The sequence below is a fragment of the Sapajus apella genome, unplaced genomic scaffold (assembly GCF_009761245.1).
Source record: "Sapajus apella isolate SASKATOON/1434 unplaced genomic scaffold, GSC_monkey_1.0 scaffold109, whole genome shotgun sequence".
In the NCBI taxonomy this organism is placed as follows: Eukaryota; Metazoa; Chordata; class Mammalia; order Primates; family Cebidae; genus Sapajus; species Sapajus apella.
In genome coordinates this window covers 4112590-4130796 of record NW_022437049.1, presented here as the reverse complement: position 1 = coordinate 4130796, position 18207 = coordinate 4112590, and the positions used below count along the sequence as shown (strand labels likewise).

Sequence of the window (18207 nt, the reverse complement as noted above, 5' to 3'; positions counted from 1 at the left end):
TCAAGCAATTCTTGTGCCTCAGCCTCCCAAGTATGGGACTACAGGTGCACACCACCATGCATGACTGATTTTTGTTTAGTAGAGACGGGGTTTAACCATGTTGGCCAGGCTGGTTTCAAATTCCTGGCCTCATGTAATACACCCGCCTTGGCTTTCCAAAGTGCTGGAATTACAGGCGTGAGCCACCATGCTAGGCCAAAAATAGTTTATTTAATTCAATTAAACAAATATTTATTAAACATTTACTGTGTGCCAGGCAGAGTTCTAGGCACTTGGGCTATGGCAGTGAATAAAATAGACAAATATCCCTGTCCTCTTGAGGCTTACATTTTAGTGTGGGACATACAAAATAAACAATGTGTCATGATTAAGTAAATTGTAAAAAGACAATAAGCCACATGGAAAATAAAGTAGAATGGATAGGAAAATGAGGAGAGCTCAGAGTGGGAGGCAAGAGTTATTTTATTTTATTTTATCTTCTTTTTTTCTTGAGACAGAGCGTCTCTCTGTTGCCTTGGCTACAGTGCAATGGCACAGTCTCAGCTCACTGGAACCTCCGCCTCTCAGGTTCAAGCAATTCTCCTGCCTCAACCTCCATAGTAGCTGGGATTACAGGCGCCTATCACCACATTCAGCTAAGTTTTGTAATTTTAGTAGAGACAGGGTTTCACCATATTGGCCAGGCTGGTCTTGAACTCCTGAACTCATGATCTGCCTGCCTCAGCTTCCCAAAGTTCTGGGATTACAGGCATAAGCCACCATGCCTGGCCAAGAGTAATATTGAATTGGGTAGTCAGGCAGGGCATGGTGGCTCATACCTGTAATCACAGGACTTTGGGAGGTCAGGAGATCAAGATAAGCCTGGTCAAAAAGGCAAAATCCCATCTCTACTAGAAATACCAAAAAAATTATCTGGGCACGGTGGCGGGCACCTATAATCCCTGCTACTTGGGAAGCTGAAGCAGGAGAATTGCTTGAACCAGAGAGGCAGAGGTTGCAGTGAGCTGAGATCACACCATTGCACTCCAGCCTGGGCGACAAGAGCAAGACTCCATCTCAAAAAAATAAAACAATTAAAAAATAAAATTAAAATAAATCGGGTGATCAGGGAAGGCTCAATGAGAAGGTGTCATTCAGCAAATACTTGAAGGAGATGAGGGAATGAGCCAGGCAGATTTCTGGGGGAAGGGTTGCTCTAAGCAGAAAGAACATGCCAGTTAAGTTGAAGAAAGAGCAAGGAGGCCAGTGTGGCTGGAGTTTATTTGAGCATAAGGAGTGAGGTCAGGTGTGATGTTTGAAGATGTGACAATGACGGGTTCACAGAACTGTATCAAAAGGCAGAAAGGACAGCATCTTGTACCATGCTTCTTCTTATCAGGGAGGAAAGTATGTCCTGAAGCTCGATAGCAGACTTCATAAAACTGTCAATTCTCCCTTAAATTCATCTATACATTTGACATAATCTCATTTGTTTAAACCAACAGAATTTGTTTTAATGTGTAAGCTGGTTTCTCAAGTTTATATAGGAGAGAAAGCAGAAAAAATAAACACACAAAAAAATCCAAAATAGAAGACTAATAAGGGAAATGAAACTTATCAGCTAGTAAAATAACTGGACAGTCATCTGAAAGAAAATAAAGTTGAATCCCTACCTCACCTCTTAAACTAAAATAAATTCCATATTGGTCAAAGAAGGAAGAGATTTAAGTGTTTAGAGAAAACATTGAACAGAAGACTAACTTTTCACTGTAAACTTTCTGTCATTTAAATTGTGTAGTGCATGCATTGTATATTGAAAAATCATTGTATTTAAAACATACTCATATTCTTGCACAAGCAATATAGTATAGTAGAAAGCCACAGACCTGAGAATCTAGTGGTGTTTTCTAGTTCTAAATTTGCACTAATAAAATTACAACCTTGGATAATTCATCTTCTTTTCGTCTCTAAAGTGTATTAGATCAGATGAATTCCTGTGTCTTTGAGCTCTAAAACTCTCTATCACTTTAAGTTTAATCTTATAAACTGACTTATGAGTACTTTTTCTACTGTAACTGGTTTTAATAGTTTTCCTAATAAATACTAGATCCTTTATTGTGAAATTTAGCTTCAAACATTATTCAGTGCCCACAGCAGTCACACCATTACAACTGAATGAAGACAGCATGCAAAGTGCATTTTAGCACTCAGCCAGGAGTTTCTGGGCTGTCAGTGGTGGAGGTAGCTGGTCTCTCTCATACTATATGAATACATAAGGAAAGGATTGCCTCATGGCATTGAATGCCTTGGATGGTGAGGCCTGTGACTCATACCAGAGATTGCTGAAGGAACTCTACGGTCCATAGCCAATCAGCTGTCCATGATTCAGAGGCCCATTGTCTGGTTTGAGGCTTATTTGGATCTTGGACTTTTTTCTGTGCCCCACCTTTTGGCTATCCTACAAAATACCTCCACCAAGAAAGGAAAAGGAAAGTAAACATAAATCTACCAACTACTTGTCAACAACTTGACCAAAATAATAACAATTGTTAGCTACCAAAGCCAACAGGCAAGTAATTTTATGTGTTTGAAGAAGCTTAAAAACTGAAAAGCAAGACTATACTTTTAGGGATCATTTCTAGAGCGTGTTACTAGAGAAGTTTCTCTGAATGTGTAGAGCATCGGAAGCCACGAGGAGGAGGTGCAGTGTTCTCTCCTGAGTGTGAAGTTGGCTCTTGGTGTTGCTTTAGTGCAACTGTCATTTGCCATTGATGATTGCTCTTCTCTTCCTTTGGGAGAGTAAGAGGGAGAGGACACAGTCTGAGTGGTTCCCATTAAAAAAAAAAAAAACTGAAAAGCATCTTAGCCATCATCTAGTCTAAACCACCCAATTTACAGATGAGAAAAGTGAGGTTTAGAGAGGTAAAAATGACTTACTTAAGGTACATAGCCAGTTCCTGGAAAATCCAACTCAAAAAGATTCATGTGTTCCAGCACCTGGTCTGAAGCTGTTTCCACTTGTCATTTTTCATCCTTAAATTATTTTCAAAACTGTGCTGATATGCTTGTGTCAGAATATTATCAGTCTACTAAAAGTATAGATTGATAATCTATACTTTTGATACTAGTTAATTGATTAATTAATTAATAATTAATTAGTATCAAAAACTATACTTTTGATACAATATAATTGATACTAAAAGTATATATTCCCTCCCCAATAATGGTTTCGCTTCATCTGCTTTATCTGGACCCTGATATTCTTTAGACCTATGACCTTAGGAGTAGAGCTTCTAAGCAGAAAATTGAGGGAGGAGACTGAAATCTAAGAAAATCTAAATGCCAGTTTAGAACTGCCCTGGAGGACATATTTCTTACCCAGCCCTCCCTGCCACCATCAGTCTCCAGTCACTTCCCCAGGAACACTTGTTGTCAGACACTTTTTTTGAGTAACCTTCTGTCCCTCCCTTTTCACTCCGATCTGCAGCCAAAATGATTCTTAGAGCTTACCTCAGACACATGCCCAACCTAATTCTACCCAAGAAAGAGCTGTCAGCAAATTTCCTTGGGGGTTTGTATTTCCCTTTAACTTAAGTAGGTCATTGCACTAAATGAAGTATAAAGATGGAATGAATAAGAACAAGCTACTGGACAGGGCTTGTGTGAGATCTATGAAAATGGAGGGAAGATGGGCAGAGTGACAGGGTTGGCCCAGCAAGGGAAGTTCCCCTGGGAGCTTTCAGATGACTCAGACCTCACAGCCTTACAAGTCAAACAGGCAGAGTGAATGTTTAAGGGACCTTAATCCTAACAACGTGGAGTCCCTGTTTTGCCTGCATCTGTAGGTATTTCTTCTCAAAGAAAGAAGGTCTCAGAAAAGTACAAGAGACAAGCTATACGGGTGGATGCCATTTTGCAAGTTGAGAAGAGGTGTTTGGGGCTAAAAAGGTGGAAATGGATGACCTGCAATGCAGAGGTATCATTAACATAGTTGACTTGCTTCCAACAAAACCCAAATGATCACTTTCTCACCAAGCTACCCAATCGCCCTTTGAAAAGCCCATTCGGGTAAGTAGAGACCTACAATCCACAAAATAAACATCCCCAATTGGATACAGGGTCTTGGGTAAGACACCTTGTGGGGTTAGTTTGAGTAATACCGGTGTAAAATAATAAGGATTACCTTTGAGGGAAAAGGAGGGAGGAGTCGCCAGAGGGAAGAAACATTGTGGGGAAGTGAACATTGCTGACAGGCACAACCCCGCCATATTCTTGCATGAGTGCCCCGAGACTCTCTGACATTGATGACCCTGACCTTCTCTCAAAATCTCCTAGAAGCCTACTTCCTGCCAAGTGCAGCAAAGCCTACCCCACCACCCCCAGCACACACCCACCTCATCACAGGATATGGTCTGGTTTACCATTGCTTAGCCATGGCAACTCTACCGACCACGGCGTAGATATTTCACCTGTGAAGAGATAGAAACAAACTGTCTCATTAAACATGGGCTTGCCACTGTTGCCCCTAAAATTTTGACTCTTAAGATACATAGTGACACAGGCTGGAAATGTGTTGATAAGGTGAGGTTGCTCCCTAAGACTCCTCTGCTCTGTGGTACACACACATCCAGGCATTCACTCATGAATTAAATAATTGTGCAGTGCTAATTAAGCAACAGGCAGTATAAGCAGGAATATAAAGGTGAGAAAATTGCCCTCTTGAACCTCATACTGCAGTCAGGAGAAGCACTGTCCCAGAGAAATAACAATGTGAGGCACACACGTACTTTTTTTCTTTTCTTTTCTTTTTTTTTTTTTTGAGATGGAGTCTCACTCTGTTGCCCAGGCTAGAGTGCAGTGCCACAATCTTGGCTCACTGTGCCCTCACCTCCCAGGATCAAGCGATTCTCATGCCTCAGCCTCCCAAGTAGCTAGGATTACAAGCATGCACCACCACGCCTGGCTAATTTTTTGTCTGTTTGTTTGTGGACTGGAAGAGGAAGGCCCATCCTCAGTGTAGTCAAGTACCATTCAATTGGCTGCCAGCACGCCTGGAACAAAGCAGGCAGAAAAGGGGAAGAAGCAGCTTCCTGAGTCCTCACTCATGCTCTCTCTTCCTGCACAGGATGCTTGCTTCCTCTCCTCCTGCCCTTGGACATCAGACTACAGGTTCTTCAGCCTTTGGACTCTGGGACCTGCCTGCACCAGCAGCCTCCTGGGGGCTCGCAGGCCTTCAGCCTCAGCCAGGAGGCTGCACCATTGGCTTTGCTAATTTTGAGGCTTTTGGACTTGTATTGAGCCATGCTCCCAGCTTCTCCCCCGCTTGCAGATGGCCTGTTGTTGGACTTTGCCTTGTAATCCTGTGAGCCAGTTCTCCCTGATAAACTTGCTTTTATTGTATACATCTGCCCCATTGGTTCTGTCCCTCCGGAGAACCCTAATACAGATTTTGGCACCAGGTGTGGTTCTAATGGAATGGAATTTTAAGAATGAATTTCCTTCATTAGTTTTGGAGTTTCTAGAGTTGGCTATCTAATCAAATTAGACCCAAATATGCTAAAGACTCTATTTCTAATAGTACAGACAGCACTGATAGTCATGGGTGTGAACTGTTTAGAGTTATGCAAAATAAATGCATTTGGTATTCCTGATTCCCTGCTCCTGAGAGGCAAGGAGTTTAGTGACTCTATACATGATGCCTTTGAACATTTGTGGAGGACCAAGGAATATAATGAAGTTAGTTGGCTGGTCCCAAGTTCCCTGGGCAAAGTGATGAAAGAAAAGGATAAGCTCAGGGATTCTATCTCCAGGCTCCAGAAGCATGCACTGAGCCTCAAATCTTCTAAGATTGCCCTGGGTGAGAGTCTGCTCTTCTGTAGACAAAGAGCTGAAATTGCTGAAAATCAGACACAAGCTCTTACGCAAGTGGCTGACCTGCAACAAAAGGTGCATGCTCAGCCTCACCAGGTGTCTGCTGTTAAAGGGAGGACATTGATTGGAAAAGAGTGGGACCCTGAAAGCTAATATGGGGATATGTTAGGGGGCCTAATGAAGCTAGGAATACTGAGCTCCTAAATTCTGATGAGTTTTTTAGCCAGAGGGAATGGCCTTCCAACCCCTAGTGGTAGCAACATGCCCTTGCCCATCCACTGCAGTACCAGCCTTTCCATCTTTGAGATTAGCCTTGCATTGCCCAGGGAAACAGCGATGGCCTCCCCTAAGGCAGGTGCCAGGAAAGACAATGCTGGTTCTCCCCACACCCCTGTTTGCCTCTAGACCCTAACTGGACGCCAGTCCCAGCATGCCCTTAGAGGCGAGAGGTTCACGGTGTGACCCATGAAGAAGCATGCTACACTACAAAAGATCTACTGGGTTTTCTAATTTATATAAGCAGAAATTCAGGGAACAGGTATGGAAATGGATATTAAGGGTGTGGGATAACAGAGGAAGGATAGATATCACAGAAATAGTGATCCAACTTTATGGTCCTGAATATATTGCTGAATATATCGCTATGGGCCCACTAAGCTGAGACTGCATTTAATGTTGCAGCTCGGGGAGTTTAAAAAGGTTCTAATAGTTTATTTATTTTCTTGGCTAGCTGAAACATGGATCAAAAGATGGCCCACACTGCCTGATTTCCCTTGGTTTAATATAGACGAAGGGTCCAAAGGCTTAGGGAGATTGGAATGCTAGAGTGAATTTGTCAGTGAAGACCTACGCATCCCAACTGGGAGGGTCCGAAAGACACACCTTTCACCAGTACCTTGCAACATAGATTTGTGAAGGGAGCACCAGCATCCTTGAAGAGCTCTGTGATTGCTCTTCTCTGCATGCCAGATCTGACAGTAGGAATTGCAGTTACTCAATTAGAAGACTTAAATGCAATGACAATAATTGGCTCCTGAGATGGCAGAGGCCAAGTGGCCGCACTCAACCATTAAAGGCAAGGTGGGTATAGTTAGTAATGGACAGAGGCAAAGCAGCAATCAGAATAGTCTGACACCTGTAGAGCTCTAGTTTTGGCTAATTAATCATGGTGTTCCTAGAAGTAAAATCGACAAGAAGACTACCACCTTCTTACTTGATCTATATAAGCAGAAAACTTCCAGATCAAGTGAACAAAAGTCCAATCTGAATTACAAAAACATAGAATCATGGCCCTTCAATCAATTTCCAGACTGGAGCCAGTTTACAGACCAAAACCCCTTGAATGAAGGGGAGGCTGGGTCCTCTTGAGGAAGGACCGACCCGGCTACACTACTGAAAATTCATACTGTAAATCATTCTCCCAACCTTCCTCAAGGAGACCTCTGGCCTTTTAGCAAGGTAACTGTGCATGGAGGAAACGGAATTAATCAGAACTTCTGGGGACTACTGGACACTGCCTCTGAGCTGACGTTGATTCCAGGGGACCCAAAATATCATTGTGGCCCTCCAGTTAGAGTAGGGGCTTATAGATGTCAGGTAATTAATGGAGTTTTATTTTGGGTCTGACTTGCAGTGGGTCCAGTGGGTCCTAGATCCGTCTTGTGGTCATTTCTCCAGTGCTGGAATGCATAATCATCATAGACACACTTAACAGCTGTCGGGATCCCCACGTTGGTTTTCTGGCCTGTAGGGTGAGGACTGCAATGGTGGGAAAGGCCAAATGGAAGCCGTTAGAACTGCCTCTGTCTAATACAATATTGCATCCCTAGAGAAATTACAGAGACTAGTGCCACCATCGAGGACTTGAAAGATACAGGAGTGGTGATTCCCACCACATCTCCTGTCAGCTCTCCTATTTGGCCTGTGCAGGAGACATAGATCTTGGAGAATAACAGTAATTATCATTATCTTAACCAAATGGTAACTCCAGTTTCAACTGTTGTACTAGACGTGATTTCATTGCCTGAGCAACTTAAAACATCTCCTGTTACCTGGTATGCAGCTGTTGATCTGGCAAATGCCTTTTTCTCCATCTCAATCCATAAGCCCCACCAGAAGCAATTTGCCTTCATCTGGCAAGGCCAGCAGTACACCTTCACTGTCCTACCTCAGGGGTATCCCAACTCTCCAACTTTGTGTCATTATCTTGTTCTCAGAAATCTTGAGAGCATTTCCCTTCCACAAGCTATCACACTGGTCCATTACATTGATGACATTATGCTGATTGGATGCAGTGGGTAAGAAGCAGCAAGCATTCTGGACTTATTGGTGAGATATTTGCATGTCAGGGGATGGGAAATAAATCTGACTAAAATTCAGGGGCCTTCTACTTCAAAATTTCTAGGGATCCAATGGTGTGGGACCTGCCGAGATAGTCCATCTAAGGTGAAGGATAAGTTGTTGCATCTGGCCCTTCCTACAACCAAGAAAGAGGCTAATATTGTTTGGCTGTGTCCCTACCCAAATCTCACCTTGAATTGTAATAATCCCCATAAGTCAGTGGTGGGGCCAGGTGGAGATAATTGGATCACAGGGATGGCTTCTCCCATACTGCTCTTGCAGTAGTGAATAAGTCTCATGAGATCTGATGGTTGTATAAATGGGAGTTTCCCTGCACATGTTCTCTTGCCTGCTACCATATAAGATGTGACTTTGCTCCTCACTTGCCTTCTGCCATGATTATGAGGCCTGCTCAGCCATGTGGAACTGTGAGTCAATTAAACCTCTTTCCTGTATAAATTACCCAGTCTTGGTTATGTCTTTATTAGCAGCAGGAGAACAGACTAACATCTAGTGAGCCTATTTGGATTTCCAAGGCAACACATTCCACATCTGGGTATGTTATACTCCAGCCCATTTACAGAGTGACCTGAAAGGCTGCTAGTTTTGAGTGGGACCCAGGACAGGATAAAACTCTGCAACAGTTCCAGGATGCTGTGAAAGCTGCTCTGCCACTTAGACTATGTGATCCAGCAGATCCAGTGGTGAGATGTCACTGACTTGAGATGACATCCTGCTTGAGATGTCCCTGGCTCCAGATAGAGATGCTGTCTGGAACCTTTGGCAGGCCATCATAAGTGAATTACAGTGGAGGCCTCTAGGATTTTGAAGCATGGTCTTACCATCTTCTGCAGATAACTACTCTCCTTTTGAGAGATAGCTCTTAGCCCGCTACTGGGCCTTGGTGGAAACTGAACATTTGTCTATGAGTCACCAAGTTATCAGGCAATCTGAACTGCCCATCATGACCTGGGTGCTTTCTGATCCATTTAGCCATAAAGTTGGGCCTGCACAGCAGCATTCCATCATCAAATGGAAATGGTGTACCCATCAGTGGGCTCAAGCAGGTTCTGATGGCACAAGTAACTTACATGAAGAAGTGGCCCACATACCATTGTCCTCACTCCTGCTACCCTGCCTTCTCTCTCCCAGGCTGTATCTATGGCTTCATAGGGAGTTCCCTATGATCAGTTGACAGAGAAAGAGATGACCTGGTTTGCAGATGGTGCATGATACCACCTGAAAGCGGACAGCTGCAGCACTACGGCCCCTTTCTGGAACATCCCTGAAGGACAGTGATGAAGGGAAATCTCCCCAGTGGGCAGAACTTCTAACAGTGCACCCGGTTGTGCACTTTGTATGGAAGGAGAAATGGCCAAATGTGTCTTTACATAATTATTAATGGGCTGTAGACAATGTTGGCTGGATTTTCAGGGACTTGGAAGGATCATAATTGGAAAACTGGTGACAAATTTGGGGAAGAGATATGTGAATAGACCTTGCTGAGTGGTCAAAAACTGAGGATACTTGTGTCCCACATAGATGCTCACTAGCAGGTGCCCTCAGAAGAGGAAGATTTGAATAATCAAGTGGATAGGATGACCCATTCTGTGGACACCACTCAGCCTCTTTCCTCAGCCACCCCTGTTATCGCCCAATAGGCTCATGAACAAAGTGGCCATGGTGGCAGTGATGGACATTGGCTCAGCATGGACTCAGCACATGAACTTCCACTCACCAAGGCTGACCTGGCTATGACCACTACTGAGCCCCTAATCATCAGCAGCAGAGACCAACACTGAGCCCTTGATATGGCACCATTCTTCAGGGCGATCCGTCAGCTACCTGGTGGCAAGTTGTTTACATTGGACCACTCCTATCATGGAAGAGGCAGTGGTTTCTCCTTATTGGAATAGACTCTTACTTACGATATGGATTTGCCTTTCCTGCACACAATGCTTCTGCTAAGCCTGGACTTATAGAATGCCTTATCCACAGCCATGGCATTCCACACAGCATTGCTTCCGACCAAGGAACTCACTTCACAGCCAAAGAAGTACAGAAGTGGGCTCACATTCATGGCATTCACTGGTCTTTCCATATTCCCCATCACCCTGAAGTAGCTGGCTTGATAGAAAAGTCGAATAGCCTTTTGAAGTTGCATTTATAATGCCAATGACAATACTTTTCAGGACCAGGGCAAAGTTATCCAGAAGGCTATATATGCTCTGAATCTGTATATGCTCTGAATCTATAGAGTACTGTTTTTCCCATAGCCAGGATTCACAGATCCAGGAACCAAGGGGTGGAAGTAGAAATGGCACCACTCATCATCACCCCTAGTCACCCACTAGCAAAATTTTTGCTTCCTGTTCCTGTGACATTATCTTCTGCTGCCTAGAGGTCTTAGTTCCAGAGAGCGGAATGCTGCCACCAGGAGACACAATACAATTCTGTTGAACTGGAAGTTAAGACTGCCACTGACTACCTTGGCTCCTCATGCCTCTGAGTCAACAGGTTAAAAAGAGAGTTACATTTTCCCTGTCCAGTCTATCATCGATGGGCATTTAGGTTGGTTCCAGGTCTTTGCTATTGTAAGCAATGTGGCACATATGCACCATGGAATATTATGCAGCCATCGAAAACGATGAGTTCGTGTCCTTTGTAGGGACATGGATGAACCTGGAAACCATCATTCTCAGCAAACTGACACAAGAGCAGAAAATCAAACACTGCATGTTCTCACTCATGTTGAACAATGGGTGTTGAATAATGGGAACACATGGACACAGGGAGGGGGCACTACACACTGGGGTCTGTTGGCGGGAAATAGGGGAGGGACAGCAGGGAGTGGGGAATTGGGGAAAGATAGCATGGGGAGAAATGCCAGATATAGGTGACGGGGAGGAAGGCAGCAAATCACACTGCCACGTGTGTACCTATGCAACAGTCTTGCATGTTCTTCACATGTACCCCAAAACCTAAAATGCAATTAAAAAAAAAAAAGAGAGAGAGCGTTACAGTGTTGGCTGGGGTGATTGACCCGGACTGTCAAGATGAAATCAGACTACTACTCCACAGTGCAGGTAAGGAAGAATGTCTGGAATTTAGGAGATCCCCGAGGGCATCCCTTAATTTCACTCTGCCCTATAATAAAGGTCAATGGGAAAGTACAACAACCCAATCCAGGCAGGACTACAAATGACCCCATCCTTCAGAAGTGAAGGCTTGGGTCATTCCACCAGGTTAAAAAAAACCTTGACCAACTGAGGTGCTTGCTGAAGACAAAGGAAACATAGAATGGGTAGTAGAAGAAGGTAGTTTTCAATATCAGCTACCACCATGTGACCAGTTACAGAAATGAGGACTATAATTGTCATGAGTATTTCCTTCTTACTCTGTTAAGAATACATTTGTGCAAATATACAGCTATAATAAGCAGCCCTCTATATTTCCTTTCTTACTCCTTTATCATATAAAATTTATTGACTTCATATCAGCATTTGTGTTAATTTTATGCAATAATATTTAAGTTAAGGATTGGTGCATGTTTGATTGTACTAAGAATAGTTGTATCATAGTTAGGCATAATTATGACCTTATTTTGATCTTTCTTGGAGATAAGTAAGTATGATGTAAGGAGACATATATGGGTGCCATGTTGACAAGAGGTAGACTTGTGATGGCTAATACAGGTGCCAACTTGACTGGATTGAGGGATTCCTGGATGGCTGGGGAAGCATTGTTCCTGGGTGTGTCTGTAAGGGTGTTGCCAGAGGAGACTGACATTTGAGTCAGAGGACTGGGAGAGATAGAGCCACCCTCAATATGGGTGGGTACTATCCGATTGACTGCCAGCATGGCCAGAACAAAGCAGGTGGAAGAAGGTGGGATACGTTTGCTGGCTGAGTCTTTTAGCTCTCTCTTCTCATGCCAGGTGCTTGCTTCCTCTCCTCCTATCCTTGGACATCAAACTCTAGATTCTTCAGCCTTTAGACTCTGGGATCTGCATCAGCTGCCTCCTAGGGGCTCTCAGGCCTTGGGCCACAGACTGAAATCTGCACTGTCAGCCTTCCTGGTTTTGAGGGGTTTGAACTTAGACTGAGACATGCTACTTGCCTCTCTCTTTCCCCACTCCCTACCCAATTTCATATGTTGAAGCTTTAACCCCCAATGTGATGGTATTTGGAGACGGGGTGTTTGGAAATTAGATTTATTTAATTTTTTTTATTTCAATAGGTTACTGGGGAACAGGTGGTGTTTGGTTTCATGGGTAAGTTCTTTAGTGGTGATTTGTGAGATTTTGGTGCACCCATCACCCGAGCAGTATACACTGCACCCAATTTGCAGTATTTTATCTCTCACCCACTTCCCACCCTTCTCCCCTGAGTCCCCAAACTTCATTGTGACATTATGCCTTTGCATCCTCTTAGCTTAGCTCCCACTTATGAGTGAGAATATACAGTGTTTGGTTTCCCATTCCTGAGTTAGGAAGTTAATAAAATTTAGAATACGTCATAAGAGAGAGGCCTTCATGATGTAATTAGTGCCCTTATAAGAAGAGACACCAGAGTTTGCTTCCTCTCTCTCTCTCTCTCTTCACCTTGTGAGGGTACAGGAAGAAAGTGGCTATCTCCAAACCAGGAAGAAGGCCCTTACTAGAGAACAGAATTGGCTGACATCTTGATCTTGAACTTCACAGCCTGCAGAACTGTAGTAAATAAATTCCTCCTGTTTAACCCACCCAGTCTCCAGTATTTTGTTTGACAGCTGGAGCTGACTAATGCAAGGGACTAGGTAGAGAGTACTATTAACCAGGATACAGAAGGAGGTTCTTTTGGGAGAGGAAGATGGTGAGTTCAGTGTTAAATATTGTGTAAATCAGGATTCTTCGGCTGCCAAGTCATGGAAACCCATATCAAACTACTTTAGGGAGCTTCATACATTCATCAAATGGTGGGAAGTAGAGGGTAGAGAAAACTTCTTCAAGACTGAACTCTAAAAGCACCAGGATTAGGTCTCTGTCCTGACCTCTATCTCTCTCCCTCTGCGTTTGGCTCCACTGTATTTGGGCTCATTCTCTCAAGGCACTCCAAGTAGCAAGGGATATTCCACCGGCAGTTCTGGAATCCAAGAAGAAAGCTACTCCTTCCCTGCAACTTTGAAAACTTCCTGGAAAGACATCCCACAGGAATCAAAAAAATGAATGAGATAGTCTAAGTCCTTTCTTTTGAGGAATTATAGTCATAAAAGTACAAAAACTTGAAGATATCTCTGATATTTCCTAAGAGCAGACCATAATTCCTGGCATGTAATAGGTAAGATAAATATTAAATCAAAGGACAATGAATGGACACTTTCCATAAGATCATTTGGCATTTATCAGGTACCTTCATGGCATACGTTTTCATCTATCTAGAGTCTGTCCTTCACCCCTGGCCCCAACTCATATGTCAAACTGTAATAAGTAGGTTGAAGTTTTTTTGACAGAAGAGCAGTCACACTTCACTCAAAACTCCTGGGAGAGCAAGCACCTCCTGGGGATGGGAGGCAAGAGCTGGAAAACACATTACACCTCGCATAAAAAATACCTCCCTATCCCCACCCACCACCGTCACAGCATTTAAATTTTGCCACCAATTCACCAACACAGCATTACCCACTGCACCATCTACTAGGAGAGGAGGCTCTGATCCCTGGCAGACAACTTCTAAAGACTATAAAACCAGCTTTACACTATCACAGTGAACACTGGTTTCTCTTCATAATTCTACTGAGCTCCACTGAAGACAAAGATCAGATGGGCACATTGGACAGCGATATTCATCAATGACAAAGACTAAAATCAGTTTTCAAAGCTGCACAGTGCATCTTCAGTATTGCAGCACATGATATTTTTTGCCTATTGTCTGAACCTCAATATATTAGTATATAGTTTTACTATATACTAATTATATTTTATTTTGTTTTGTTTTATTTATTTAGGCTGCCAGTAACATTTATTGAGGGATACCTCATACCCTGTACTGTGTACCAAGGGAAAGATAAGCAGCTAAGTTTCCCCAGGACACAATCGAAAGAGTAGCAAGAACATTATCTACTAGATTAGACCCCTCCTTCTCAATCTCTGGGTCCCAGACCCCAGAAACCTCTTTCTTCTGATCCTATGGGACACCATGCAGACCCAAAAGTGGTCATGACCATTCTTTATCCTGCCTTATTGGTGACCCCCAGTTCTTTCATCATTTTCCCTGCTGCCACTGTCACAGCCCTGTCATCACCAAGGAACATTTATTTGTTCCAGCTAAACAATCTACGTATCTGTTGAGTGGGGTGATGAGAAGGAAGGATTTCTAAACTGACCCACAGATTTCTGACCTTGGGGATGCCATAAACTGAATTCCATACCCCACTCCACACCCAATTTCATATGTTGAAGCCTTAACCCCCGATGTGATGGTACTTGGAGATAGGGTGTGCATGTGTCCACACACGTGCACATGCACACACACACAACCCTGTGATGTATTCCATTACTCATCACAAGATAACTCTACCCTGGCCTCCATTTCTTGGAGAGCTCTAAAGATACAGTTCTTCGCTCTGCTCTCTTTCTGCTACAACCCTCCTGCCAACAACCCTGGCACAAGTCTATAGGAACTCTCTTAACAATGTAACACTTAACATCTCTAGCGGTTAGGCCAAAAGGCCTTCTGGAAACTTCCACCCCCACCAGCCCTGAGCCTCCTGTTCTTCCTGCCCCCAGCCAAGGTCTTGCATCAAGTTCATGAACATCCTTTCCTCTCTCATGTCTGTATCTCCCTTCCAGGTACTCACTCAGAGGGGGCTCTTTTTTTCCCTAACAGCTCTGGTATCAGACCTTCATGTGAGTGAAGCCTCTCAAAGAGGCCCACACCTGTCAGAGTCCATAGCAGAGAAACAACCTAGACCTATGCCCCTGGGGCTCCCTCTACACAAAAATGATTTATGGTCAGTTATTTGGAACTCAGAGTCATTTTCCTACCTAACCAACCTAAAAAGTGGTGGGTAGGTGCTCAGGAGAACTCACAAAACTCCATTTGACCCACAGACCTCCTCTGGAGTTCTACACATATGATAGAACCTACCTAACAATAGCCTACAATTCTATGGTTGCCCTGGGGAAGTGAGTTCTAAGGTCCAGTCAGGATCACAACTCTGCCACTGCCATCAGCAAGAACAACCCAGCTTTCACCTTCCAGTGCTTGCCAACTCAAAGGTAGGGAATCACCTGAAACCTAGTTTTATTTTTTTTTTAAGGGACAGAAGCAGCTACTTTGAGGGCTAAGGTGAGAGGAGCACTTGAGCCCAAGAGGTAGAGGCTGCAGTGAGCCATCATCATGCCACTACACTCTAGTCTGAGCTACAGAGAGAAACACTGTTTCAAAAATGAAATAAGGCCAGAGGCAATAGTCCACACCTGTAATCCTAGCACTTCGGCAGGCCGAGGCGGGTGGATAACCTGAGGTCAAGAGTTCGAGACCAGCCTGGCTAATATGGTGAAACCCTGTCTCTACTAAAAATACAAAAATTAGAGGGGTGTGGTGGCAGGCACCTGTAATCCCAGCTACCGGGGAGGCTGAGACAGGAGAACTGCTTGAACCTGTGAGGCAGAGGCTGCAGTGAGCCAAGATTGGGCCACTGCACTCCAGCTCTGCGACAGAGCAAGACTTTGTCTCGGGGAAAAAAAAAACACCAAAAAACAAAAATGAAGTAAAAAGGGATGAGGGGAACAGAAAGGTGTGACTTTGGGAAATGAAGCAGGCTGTGCAGGCAAGGGAGTTCAGAGGGGCTGCCTCAGGGTTTGGGGCTCCTCCAGAGACTCAGGCTGCTCCCCTGTGTGTCAACCCAGAAGACAGGCCTTGGTGCCATGTTGAGCCCAAATAGGACTCCCATCACAGACACAGTCTACGCTATCGCACTGATGCTGAGGACAGCAATGGATTTGGGGATTCTAATGGAAGAGAAGGTGGGAACTAAGAAAGTCTGTCAGGTTTCTGGGTGAGGTCAAATAAGGAATTTTTAAGAAATGATTAACAACTAAAGCTAGATCAGTATTTGATTGGTATTGTACTTAATGAGGTCAAATCCAATTTAATACACTATATTATGGAATTCTGAAATATGCGGCTCACAAATACTGAATATTTGTCAATCCTATTACATACAGCCCTTTTGTAGATTTGAGAGAACCCTCGGCCTTTGTCTATATCTAATCTCTCTCTCTTATTTGCACTTTAATACTTGGCTTATGTAGAGTCAAGATAAACTTACTTGTAAGTTTAAAAAGCTAAATGTAGAGAAAACAAGTATGAGCCTCTATTTTATTTCCCTGGGTCTGTTCAGGAAGACTATATATATACATATATATTTTTTCTAGATGATGGAGTGGGAAGAAGTGTGAAAAATTTTTCTATATTTTTAATAACCTTTGTTCAGAGACCCCAAAAGTAATTTTTAAAATGACAATAGTGATATGAAAATGTTTCTCTTCGTTGCAAGTATAAATGGATTTAAATGAGTTTTCTTTTATCTAAGTCTACTGTCTTATTCTGCTCTCATCTAAGTCTATCCTTTCATTTTAAGACATTATAGTGTCAAATTACTTTCATATGAACACATACTTGAAGTGAAAACAGGGAAATGATGATTTAGAAAGTTTACCAGAATCAGGAAAGGAACTGAAGAGCTATTTTAAATTTCACAATTCTGGTAGCTTTGGTGATGAATTAATGGATTAAATAGTTCCATGAGAATTATTTAGGTACAGTCAATTCAACAGTATTTTCTGAAACTATTATGTGCTAAACAATGCATTGTAGTGTGTCACATGAGGATCTACACACAAAAATCACACAGCATAGTACTTTCATTGGTGGAACTTATAATTATTTACATATGTGAAAAAGCAGAGAGCTGTGTTTAACATGTAACCAACTACTAAACCCAGTACCTATTGCTTTCTTAAATAAGAGAAGATGTGGGACCCCAGGTAGCTCCAGGGAACAAGTTACAATTTAAGCAGACTGGCAAGTCCTTTGGATGTTGGAAATTAACAAAAGCCCAAGTAGGGTTAAGCTTGGCCTTTTATAAGAGAGTATGGGCCGCGCGTAACAGCTCACACCTGTAAACCCAGCATTTTGGGGAGGCCAAGGCAGGCGGATCACCTGAGGTCGAGAGTTCGACACCAGCCTGGCCAACATGGTGAAACCCATCTCCACTAGAAATACAAAAATTAGCTGGGTGCAGTGGCACGCACCTGTAACCCCAGCTATTCAGGAGACTGAGATAGGAGAATTGTTTGAACCTGGGAGGCAGAGGTTGCAGTGAGCCGAGATTGCACCATGGTGCTCCAGCCTGGGTGACAGAGCAAAACTCCATCTCAAAAAAAAAAATAAAGAGAGAGAGAGAGTATGAAAAAACTGTGCTAGGCACAGTGGCTCATGCCTGTAATCCCAGCACTTTGGGAGGCTGAGGTGGACAGATTGCTTGAGCCTAGGGGTTTGAGACCAGCTTGGGCAACATGGCAAAACCCTGTCTCGATGAAAAATAAGAAATTAGCTGGGTGTGGTGGTGCTTGCCTGTGGTCTCAGCTACCAGGAAGGCTGAGGTGGGAGGATCACCTGAGCCCAGGGAGGTCAAGGTTACAGTGAGCCATGATCACACCCACTGCACGGCAGCCTGGATGACAGAGTGAGATCCTGTCTCAAAATAAAAAAAAAAGAAAGAAAAAGAAAAGAGAAGAAAAACTGGCCTGAAGTGGGAAAGCCATTTTGGAACAACTGGGGAGAGATAAGAAAGAGGAGAACGTGTTTTGAGAAGATGGGCTTGTCAGTGGATGTGAAGGTGCATAAGAAGAAAATACATCAATTATGAGGTCACTGCAGTCTTCTAAGGGAATGTGGCCAGAGTTAGCACTAGCATGGATGTATGAGAATGAAAACAGAGAAAGGCAAAAGACATTTCAGCAGAAATATA

General features: G+C 43.4%; 1 non-coding gene across 1 annotated transcript; it reads left to right on the top strand.

Annotated features, from left to right (window-relative positions):
- Positions 1 to 2592: 2592 nt before the first annotated feature.
- On the top strand, positions 2593 to 2808 carry LOC116537380. Its single transcript, XR_004263097.1, has one exon. It is a non-coding gene; the product is annotated as a small nucleolar RNA U3 (small nucleolar RNA).
- Positions 2809 to 18207: the final 15399 nt, after the last annotated feature.